Raw genomic sequence first — 10,977 nt, forward strand, 5'->3', positions numbered from 1 at the left:
ACAACAGAACAAATGTGCCAACAACCTGTTCCCAAAACCCGAATGCACAAACTCCCAAGAACCACCAGCGCTTTTGTCGATCTGGCTCTGAGAGGGTGCTGTTACTATTCAGCCTCCCTGTGACCTCACCCCCTTTCCTGCCACGCCAGTCACACAACGCAGAACACAGCAGCAGCAGAGCCATGCCGATCTTGTTTCCAGCGGGAAACTCAGGGCTTGTGCTACAAGAGGCGCCATGATGCTTCTGGATAGCTATCGTCTCAAAGGCTTCTTTCAGATCTGACTAAATAAACATGATGGCCCAAAGTCTGGCATAAGAGCCAGAAATGTATGAATTTTGGCCTAGACCAAGGTCTGGATCTCAGAGAAACAAACCTCTTGAAAATGATCATGATTTGTCTCCACTCAGGGCTATAATACTTTCCTGTATGAAACTTGGCCCAGCTCTCTGGGCCTGGACCTGAGTTGTGGCAATATGGCCAAACTCACCAAGAAGGTTGGCATTGTCAATAAATACAGGATCTGCTGTGGTGCCTCTCTCCAGAAGATGGCAGGAAAAATTGAAATCAGCCAGCACACCAAGTACACCTGCTCCTTCTGTGGCAAGACCATAATGAGGAGGGGAGCTGTGCATCTGGCACAGAGGTTCCTGCGTGAAAACGGTGGCTGGTAGTTCTTGGACCTATGACCTCACTTCTACCATCACAGTCAAGTCTGCCATACTGAAGGAATTAAAAGAGCAGTGGAAGCTCTACCATTTGTGATATCCTTAACCTACAGTGAATGGGTTAACTTATATAACAACAACAACAACAAAGAAACTTGGACAAGTTCCTTTAATCCTTACTCTAGCCATTACTGGAATGATAAACACAGTCATATGCCAGGTTCAAAACTACCTCTCTTCTCTGTTTTGTACCTGGATCAGAGTTCCTGAATAAAATAAGCACCTTATTACTTTCTCTTCCATAAATGAGACAATTCCCTATGAATAAAGGCCTTCTCCATTCAGATTGCTTCTATGAGGTATAGATTTATTCCTCTATGATAAGCAGATCAGTTCTATATAATGTCTGATCTATTGTACTTTCTTCCTTTAAGGGAAGCTTATTAGAATTAAACTGTCAGTTGCTGGGTAGCTCATGTGTGAATTGTTTTTGGTCAAATTCCAGTCCTTAGTTTAATCAGCTGTCCGGACTTCAGGAGAAGGTCATGTGGAATTAAAGAGGACAGCCTGTTACTGGTGCTTGGAAGGCAGCAAGTTTAAGGAGCATCTAGGGACTAATCTTAAGGTCTCATTTTGGATAAATACAATAAACTTAACCAAGCAGAATGCACCTAAGGCACTTTTATAACTGTTTGAACACTCTGTCTCTCTCTGCCTCTTTCTCTGTCTCTGTCTCTGTCTCTGTCTTCTGTCTCTGCCTCTCTCCCCCCCCCCCCGCCCCGCTCTCTCTCTCTCTCTCTCTCTCTCTCTCTCTCTCTCTCTCTCTCTCTCTCTCTCTCTCTCTCTCTCTCTCTCTCTCTCTCTGTTTTTGATTAGATAATAAACTGCATAGAGTCACATAGTTGATGCTTAATAGTAACTTCTCAAATTAGTAAAAAAAAAAAAAAAATGCCATAGTAAAGCCAAACTGCTGTGAAGAAAACTTGGAAAATCAGGAGGGGACTTGAATGAATCAAAGCTTTGCCTAAGTCAACTTATGAGTAAGCTAAGACATGAGTAAGCAGAAGCAGTGCTACAGAAAGCACGCACAATGCGGATGACAGGCGAGCCAGACAGCCGTAAGCAGTGAGCGCTAGTCACAAAGGGAGAGATTGAGCCATGTAAGCGTAAAAATTCATAAAATCCTTTGGCCAAGGTTTCAGAAACTGTGGTTTGAGTTCACAGTCACTCTTGTATTCCTGTTCTTCCTGCCTCTGATTGCTCATCTTTCCCTAGGGCTCCATGAAGGTGAATCGTTATAACAAACCACTTCTTACTAAATGTAACTTGAACGACTTGCCCCTTCTCAGGAGATGTACTCTGGAGAGGCTTGGGAAAAGCGACGAAGCCTGAGGAATGCAATTGCCACCGTCCTACATTACTCATTTCTGGAAGTAAAATGGTGGCCAGCCTTCATGTAAGTGTCCTTCAGGTTGGGTTTCAAAATGGAGACCTAGTTAGACTTAATCTATCACATTTCAAGAAAATCACCATCACTCTTTTTTTTTTTTTCCAGTCCTGGGGCTTGAACTCAGGGCCTGGGCACTGTCCTTGGGCTTTCTCAAGGCTAACACCCTACAACTTGAGCCACAGCACCACTTCTGGCTTTTTCTGTGCTTGTGGTACTGGCGAATCGAACCCAGGGCTTTGTGCATGCTAAGTGAGCACTCTACTACTAGGCCACACTCCTAGCCCTCCCTATCACTCTTGAACAAAGGCAAACAAATATGCTTGGCCATATCTATAGTTCTAAATTGAAAAAAAAGTTACTTTAGAATTTTTAATATTTATGGGGAGTTTTGGAGATCGTTTTTTTTATTGCGTGGGTATTGTGAATCAGCCATTGATTAATTGGACAGCTGAGCTGTCAATTGTCCCTGTTAATTATCACTTGTATCTATGAGTTTTCTATTGCTGCTGTGACCAATAACTATATACTAATTGACCTAAACAATACAAGTTTATTTTCTTGTAGTTTAGTAGGCATCAAAGTATCACCAGAACTTCACTCTTTTCTGAAAGCCCCGAGATGAACCTGTTTCCTCATCATTTTCAGCTTCTATGGAATGTTGGCTCAAAGTTCCCTGCTTCCACTTTCAATGCCAGCAATGGTGAGCCCTGGTTATATCACATCTAGAACGTCCTCCAGAGCCCCATCTCTTTGACTTCATCCAGGAAAGAAACCCTTTCTGCTTGCAAGGATTCAGAAGATTAGGTAAGGCCTATCAGAAAAACCCAGAATAATTTTTCCAGGCCAAAGCCCCTAACCGTAATTACATCTGTGCATTCCCCTTTACCAAGTAAAATATTCACAAGTTACATTAGGTTACGACAGGAATGTTTGGAGGGAGCACTTATTCTGCCTACCACACTGTAATTACAAATCTGTCTGTGTTCTGATGGGAACATCTAGTATCTAGACAGTGGTCAAGTATCAGAAGTTCAAGTTGCTATAAAGTGGTAACTTCATAATAAGAAATAGATATGCCAGGTATTTGTAGCTCTGAGATTGATCGCACTTAACCTTCAAACACATTTAAAATGGAGGAAACTGAGATTCATAGTGATTAACACATTTGTGCAAAGTTACATAGCTGGTAAGCTAGCATTGCAACTAGATTTGTCAAGCCCTGAATCGCATGTACTTTGCTATATATTAAATGGCCCCCTAAATTTTCTATGGCACTTCGCTCATCAGTATAAAAATGGATATACTACCATACAAGAGATATAAAAGGTTTCTACAGGGGCTTTAAAATGAACTTTCCTTCCTTCTCTTTAAGTAGTTTTACAAAGGAATTCCAGTGCAACATGTTACTTTAACTTTAACTTAAACATGATCTTCCTTGTTGGATTTTTTTTTCTTTTGGCCAGTTCTGGGGCTTTAACTCGGGGGCTGAGACTGTCCTGGGGCTTTCTCAAGGCTAGCACTCTACCACTTGAGCCACAGCATCACTTCTAGCTTTTCTATGTATGTGGTACCGAGGAATCAAACCCAGGTCTTCATGCATGCCAGGCAAGCACTCTACCACTAGGCCAAATTCCCAGCCCTGGTTGGATCTTCTTTTTACTATATTGTTGAGGCTAATCTTGAACTCCTGAACTCAAGGGAATCCTAACCTTATCTGCAGTGTCTGAGACTGTAGATATATGCCATCACACCTGACCGGTTTCCTTTATGACACACCTGGCATGGCAGACCTCAAGAACAACACAATCCCAAGCTAGAATGCTTTCTCCATTTTCCTGCTGAAGTATACCAGAAAGACTTCTTGCAATACATATTTTTATTAAGAAAGAAACTATGAATAACCCTGTCATTTCATTAGCGAGGAAGTCATGGATCTGAATGCTACCCATGAAGATTTACTGCTAAACCTGCATCCAAGAAGCTAGCCCAGAAATATTTTTCAAGAGTCCCATTCAAGCCTCATCCTCATACTTACATGTCTAGTTACAGTTATCATAAAGATTATGGATTCGTTAAAGATGCATTATCAGCAGAGTGGCTTATGAATTTAAGAAGCAATATCTTACTGCTTCTTATTGTGAGCCTTCCTCTGCTGGTTCTGGCTATCTGCCTCTTCTCCAGCTCTACTTCTCCTCACACGGCCAGGAGCCCTCTCCTAGGCGCACTGTTTGGGCAGCAGCTCTCTTCCCTGCAGGCTGTTTGTATGTACTTTGGTCATACTATCTTTTCTGCCCTCTGGTATTTATTTACTCTTGATTTCTGTTGATTAATTGGTGTTTGTCTTATTACTCTCCAAACCCCTTCCTTTCTTATTGCAGCCTTGTTCTTTCATACTCATAGTTTACTGCCACAGTCAACATGGCAACTGTTTTCTTCTAGAATCTTATACAGACTCAATATTTACTACTTTGGAGTCAAGTTTCCTTCATGCCTCTCTATAATCAAAAGTGATTTATTGCAATAGAGACTAATCTAGGACTGTGTTAGGTTCTGGTAGCTCATGCCTATAATCCTAACTACTCAGGAGGCTGAGATCTGACAATTGTGGCTCAAAGCCAGCCCTGACCAAACAAATTTCAGAGATTCTTACCTTCACTTAACCAGCAAAAAGCTGAAAGTGGATGGAGGCATGACTCAAGTGGTAGAGTACTAGCACTTGAGTATGTATCCCAGAGTTCAAGCCCCAGTACTAATACAAATAAATAATCTTTATTATTTTCTCATTATTTTCAAAGTTCTTAATATTTGTGCTTTTGCTGCATAATGTGATTTTGGTGTTCTTTCTTTCTTTTTTTGTGGGTCATGGGGCTTGAACTAGGCCTGGGCACTGCCCCTGAGCTCTTCAGCTCAAGGTTACTGCCCTATCTTGAGCCAAGCCTCACTTTCCATTTTCTAGAGGTTAATTGGAGATAAGAATCTCAGGTCTGGGGGTGGGTGGTGGGTGGGAGGGAGGGTGATGGGTACCAAGACATGTGAAAGGGTATCAATGTATGTGAATTAATGCACCTTCTATCTGGCAAATATTATGTAACCCTTTTATTAATTACAATAAAAAAATTATATAAAAAAAAGAATCTCAGGTCCTTTTGTTCCTGGGCTGGCTTTGAACCAGGATCCTCAGATCTCAGCCTCCTGAGTAGCTAGGATTACAGGCGTGAGCCACTGCCTTAGTGTTGTTTCTGTTCCTTTTGTTTGTTGTTTTAAGATGGTATCTTACTATGGGCTTGAAGTCAAAATCCTGCCTCTGCCTGCCAAATTCTGGGCAACAGGTAGGTATAAACCATGATACCTGACTTAATGGAACTTGCGTTCTTCTGTATCGCAGAATGTGATTCTTGGTAGAGTTGGTTAATTATGTTTCTCTTAGCTGAAAGTCATAAAAACAGATTCATTTTTGAACTTCTCAGCAAATGTATTCACTTTTTAGATCAATTATACTCCTTAACACAATCTAGTATTATTTATCTGTGTGTGTGTGTATGTGTGTGTGTGTGTGTGTGTGTGTGTGTGTATATGTGTGTGTGTGTGTGTGTGTGTGCCACAGGTCCACTCCCAGCTTTTTGCTGGTTAATGGAGATAAGAGACTTATTGATTTTCCTGTGAGAACATGATCCTCAAATTTCAGCTTCCTGAGTAGCTAAGATTACAGGCATGAGCCACTGATGTCTGGCAAGAGCTGGCTTTGAGTCACAATAAAATAACTGGGCCTTTCTGCCATTCTTTCCCAATACATACAATGCCTATGACTAGACTGCACCCTGGAGGCTGAGGCAGGAGGACTGAGACTTCAGGGCCAGCTTAGACTATATAATAAACTCCATAACACACACACACACACACACACACACACACACACACACACACGCCAGTGATTTACGGTTCTCACACTTCATTTTCTGTCTAAACTACTAACTCTATTTGTATGGTTTCTTGGTTCTGTATCTCAATTTTCTTTCTCCTTCCTTCCTTTCTCCCTTCCTCCCTTCCTCCCTTTCCCTGTCCCTCCTCCTCTCTTTTCTTTCCTGTCAGTTGTGGGGCTTAAACTCAGGGCCTGGGCACTGTCCCTGAGCTCTTTTTGCTCAAGACTTGCCATCTACACTTTGAGCCACAGCACCACTTGCAGTTTTCTGGTGAGAAAGAGGGCTGGCTTCTACCCATACTGTTAGATCTTAGCCTCCTAAGCAGCTAAGATTACAGCCACAGGCCCCTGGTGCACTCTCCCTCGTGTGCTCCCTCTGTCTCTCTGTCTCTCCCTGTGTATCTCTCTCTCTTCTTCTCCCTCTCCCTCTCCTTCTCTTCCCCCTCTCTTCCTTTTTTAAGGGCAGAGATGGGAGACTAATTACATGGCACAGCCACGGGAAGACAGGACTTCAGCCCATCTCCCAGCTTAAGTTCTTGAGAGTCTCATTCATAGTTTCTTTAGCTCTTGCTCTGTAACCCTGCACACTTCTCATTCATCCAACCTGGTGGTTAACTCAGCCCAAAACACCCCCAAATCCTTCTCAGGATTGGGGCCAGATAATGCTTCTTCTGTTTCACCTGAGTACGGAGAGGCAGAGAATTGTGTAGTTTGGGCCATGAACCACGCCTCTGGGGGTGTCTGCCAGACATCATTTCGACTTGCAGAGAAGACCTCCACTGCTGGCTCCCCCAAATGACAAGTTCAGTGTAACCAAAGTCATTTACTCAGCACTAAACTTGAGTGTTCTTTATAACAACATTTTCAGGAGAAAGCAAGGAAAAATCTCTTTCTGTAATTAACTTTATTCATGTATACCATATACAGGAAAAACACGAATCACAGGAATACAGCTGGCTGGATTTTTGCAAAGTGAACATTCTTATTTAATCAGTACCCAGATCAAGAAGCAGAATACTATGAACACCCAGTCGTCACCTGGGTTATGCCTTCTCATGTATAACTGCTTTTCTGACTCCTAACAACATCGGTTCATTCTGCCTGTTAGTGAGTATGTATATACACCTATATATACACACATGCATATACATATATGAAACATATGCACATATATCTGGAATATATTATGTATTACTATTACGTGGTAGTTTCAATTTTTTGGCCTAGCATTGTGGTTGTAAGATTTATCCATATTGTAGATAGCGATATTTCATTCTTTTTCATTGCTGTATACTCTATTATATGAATATACTATGCAAATATACTATTCTTTTCTCATTCTACTCTGATGGGACATTGGACTGTTTTCTACTTTTTAGTTATTATGAAAAGTCCTGCTAAAAACATTCTTATGCATGTCTTTTGATGAACATATGTATGCATTTTTGCTGGGTATGAATCTAGAAGTAGAATTGTTGAGTAAAAAGTCTATGCATATGTTCAGTCTTAGTAGATACTGCCAGTTTTCCAAAGTTGTAGCCAAGGAGATTCTTCTATATTTCTTAATTCTCCGAGATCAGAAGGAAAAGAGTGTAGAGCTAGGTAAGTAGAAAGTTGACTAGCAAGTATGGTTTGAAAGCAACTCTTCCTTGGCCAGATATCAGTGGCTTATGCCTGAAATCTTAACTACTCAGGAAGCTGAGATCTGACTATGGTTCAAAGCCAGACTTGACAGGAAAGTCTGTGAGACTCTTATCTCCAATTAACCACTAAAAAGCCAGAAGTGGAGCTATGGCTCAAGTGGAAAGCTTATGGACAGCACCCAGGCCCTGACTTTAAGCCCCGAGAACAGCCAAAAATAAAAATTAAAAAAATTAAAAAAGGAAAGGCAATCATTTCTTCTACTCTGCCCTTCCTCCCTTCCTCTCTTCCTCCCTTCCTCCCTTCCTTCCTTCTTTCCTTCCTTCCTTCTTTCCTTCCTCTCAAGGCACTCACACATAGTAAGATCTAAGAAGGATACTCTCAGGAGATGAATAGGCAAAATGCCTACCTGCCTCTGCTTATATAAAATAGTATTTATCAAAATGAACTCCAGGAAATGAAACAAGAGGATTTTTCTTTGTTGTTGTTTTCTTTTATTTTGTATTCTTTCCTCATCTATCTGTCTTTGGGTTGGTAAGGTAAGGGAGAATACAGACATGGAGGAACAAAGAAGGAATAAATGTAGCCATGGTACTCATTAGACACTATGTTGAAAATTATACAATTCTTTTTTGCCAGTCCTGGGGCTTGAACTCAGGGCCTAGGTACTGTCCTTGGACACTTTTTGCTCAAGGCTAGCGCCCTGACACTGGAGCCACACACAGCACCACTTCGGGCTTTTTCTGAGTATGTGGTACTGAGGAATCGAACCCAGGGCTTCATACCTGCTAGGCAAGCACTCTACCACTAGGCTATGCTCCCAGCCCCAGAAAATCATGCAATTTGTGTGTAGGGACAGGAGGGAAAAACTGGGAGAGAGCAAAGGAAGACGTGACATTGTCCAAGAGAAATGCACTCATCTGATTTGTAATCAGATCATAATTTTAAAAATTGGAAAAACAGGGACTGGCAGTTTAGCCTAGTGGTAGAGAACTTGCCTAGCATGCACAAAGACCTGGGTATATCTGGGTAGAGCACTAGTCTTGAGAAAGCCAAAGGACAGAGCTTAGGCCCTGAGTTCAAGCCCCAGGACTGGCAAAAAAAAAAATGGAAAAACAAAACAAATTATAAAACAATGCTATGTAGTCCAAACTAGCTTCGAATTTGCAATCTTCCTGTTCCAGTCTCTTGGGATTGCAAGTTTGTACCAGTCTGGCTCTTATAATCTCTCTGTGTCTCTCTCCTTTCTCTGTCTCTGTCTCTCTTCTCTCTGTCTCTCCTCTCTCTGTCTCTCTGTCTCTCTGTCTCTCTGTCTCTCTGTCTCTCTGTCTCTCTGTCTCTCCTCTCTCTGTCTCTCTGTCTCTCTGTCTCTCTGTCTCTCTGTCTCTCTGTCTCTCTGTCTCTGTCTCTCTGTCTCTCCTCTCTCTGTCTCTCTGTCTCTCTGTCTCTCTGTCTCTCTGTCTCTCTGTCTCTCTGTCTCTCTGTCTTTGTCTCGCCCCGCCCATAGTTTCTTCCCAAGGAACTGGAGTTGAGAATATATGCTGTGTTAAGTCCAATCATTTAGTGTAACTTTACAAAACTGGAACATAGTAGTAGAGTGTTGGCTAATAGATCAATACAGGATATCAAGCCAGAAGAGTTAATAGAGCAGAAAAGTTGGGGAGAGGTCAGAGTCCAAGAGGTACAACAGGGCATGGAGTAGATTTGAAAAAAAAAAAAAAAAGAGAGGGAGATACAGATATCAAGCTGGCCTATAGGGACTTAAGTCCAGGGAGGAGAGAAAACAAAAGAATAAGCAAGGGAAGTGAATGGAAACAGGTCTGTGGTTCATGACTGGCCTTTCTGAACCAGCAGGGTAAGATCACAATGGTCAGCCAAATTTAAAGAAAGGAAAAATACAAAACAAAACAATCTCATCCTACTGAAAACCCAAGCTGACTAAGCCTTGTCTGGAAATGTCTTTTAAGAATAATTGCAAACTTCTGGGAACTTGAATGGAGAATGTGGGGGTGGAACAACTATAGCTCTCTGTCAAAGACATGATGTTTGTGTAACACACATTTGTCCCAGCCACTCTAGTTTAGCAACACAATTGGAAAACACAGCAACAGTAGCTCTCACAAAGAGATTCCTGAACCTCAGGTCATTTGTGTATCTCTCAAGGACCTGTGGGGGACGAAGCCTCACACACACTTCTAAGAGGCTATGCACTGATTCCTCTCACCGGCTGCAAGAGTGTGTACCCACTTCTAGCTATTCAGGAGGCTGAGATCTGAGGACCAAGGTTCAAAGCCAGCCCAGGAACTAAAGTCTGTGAGTCTCTTATCTCCAATTAACCACCAGAAAACTGAAAGTGATGCTGTGGCTCAAGGGGTAGGGCGGTAACCTTGAGCTGAAAAGCTTCAGGACAATACCCACGCCCAGAGTTCAAGTCCCAGGACAGACAAAAAAAAGAAATGATTTTGGGCCCTTTCCTTCCATGACTCTGAAAGTATAGCCCTTTCATTTGACTTGGTTTGTTCACTCAAACAAAAAAACAGTTGAAGCTAGCCCTGGAAGGGAAAGTCTATGACAATGTGACTTTGCAAGGTACTATATTCAAAAATCATTTCTCCTCATTTTTGCCAAGCAACTCTCCTTTACCCTTGTAATAACAAATATTTACTGCATGGCCTTGAGCAAGTTACTCAGCCTCTCTACCATTTCATGTTTTCCTGAAGTATATGAAAAGAATCATGGTGAAAATTAAATCAGATATATATACACAGTCAAGGGAAGGGGACACTTTCCAGTTTCTTCCTTACTGCCTTTCTTGTTTCCATTCCTCTCCCAGAAAGATGTGGCCTAGCTGGGTGCTAGTGGCTCTTGTCTGTAATTCTAGCTGCTCAGGATGTTGAGTTCTAAGGTTCCTTGTTCAAGGCCAGCCCCGAAAGAAAAATCCATAAGATTCTTACCTCCAATTAACCAGCAAAAAGCTGAAGGGAGGGCTAGGAGCTTGGCCTAGTGGTAGAGTGCTTGCCTAGCATACACAGAGACCCGGGTTCCATTCCTCAGAACCACATACATAGAAAAGCCGGAAGTGGTGGTGTGGCTCAAGTGGTAGAGCCACTATCCCTGAGGGGAAAAAATAAGTCCAAGGACAGTGCTTAGGCCCTGAGTTCAATCCCCAGTACTGGTAAAAAAAAAATGAAAAAAAAAAAAAGCTGCAGGGAAAGTGTGGCACAAGTAGAAGAGTACCCTCCGGGAGAGAAAAATGCTAAATCAAGAGTGTGATTAGCCCCAGTATTAGCACACACACAC

At 42.1% G+C, this 10,977-nt stretch overlaps 1 long non-coding RNA gene and 1 pseudogene across 1 annotated transcript; both read left to right on the forward strand.

The window, feature by feature from the left end:
• The first annotated feature begins 462 nt into the window (after positions 1 to 462).
• LOC150051955 (large ribosomal subunit protein eL43 pseudogene) lies at positions 463 to 847 on the forward strand (annotated as a pseudogene).
• A 1,194-nt stretch (positions 848 to 2,041) lies between these two features.
• LOC150051956 (uncharacterized) lies at positions 2,042 to 7,066 on the forward strand. Its single transcript, XR_016538465.1, has 3 exons — positions 2,042 to 2,123; positions 2,763 to 2,921; positions 6,964 to 7,066. It is a non-coding gene; the product is annotated as an uncharacterized LOC150051956 (long non-coding RNA).
• The last annotated feature ends 3,911 nt before the right edge of the window (positions 7,067 to 10,977 follow it).

This window comes from Megascapheus bottae, chromosome 17 (genome assembly GCF_031878675.1).
Source record: "Megascapheus bottae isolate mThoBot1 chromosome 17, mThoBot2.hap1, whole genome shotgun sequence".
NCBI classification, from domain to species: Eukaryota; Metazoa; Chordata; class Mammalia; order Rodentia; family Geomyidae; genus Megascapheus; species Megascapheus bottae.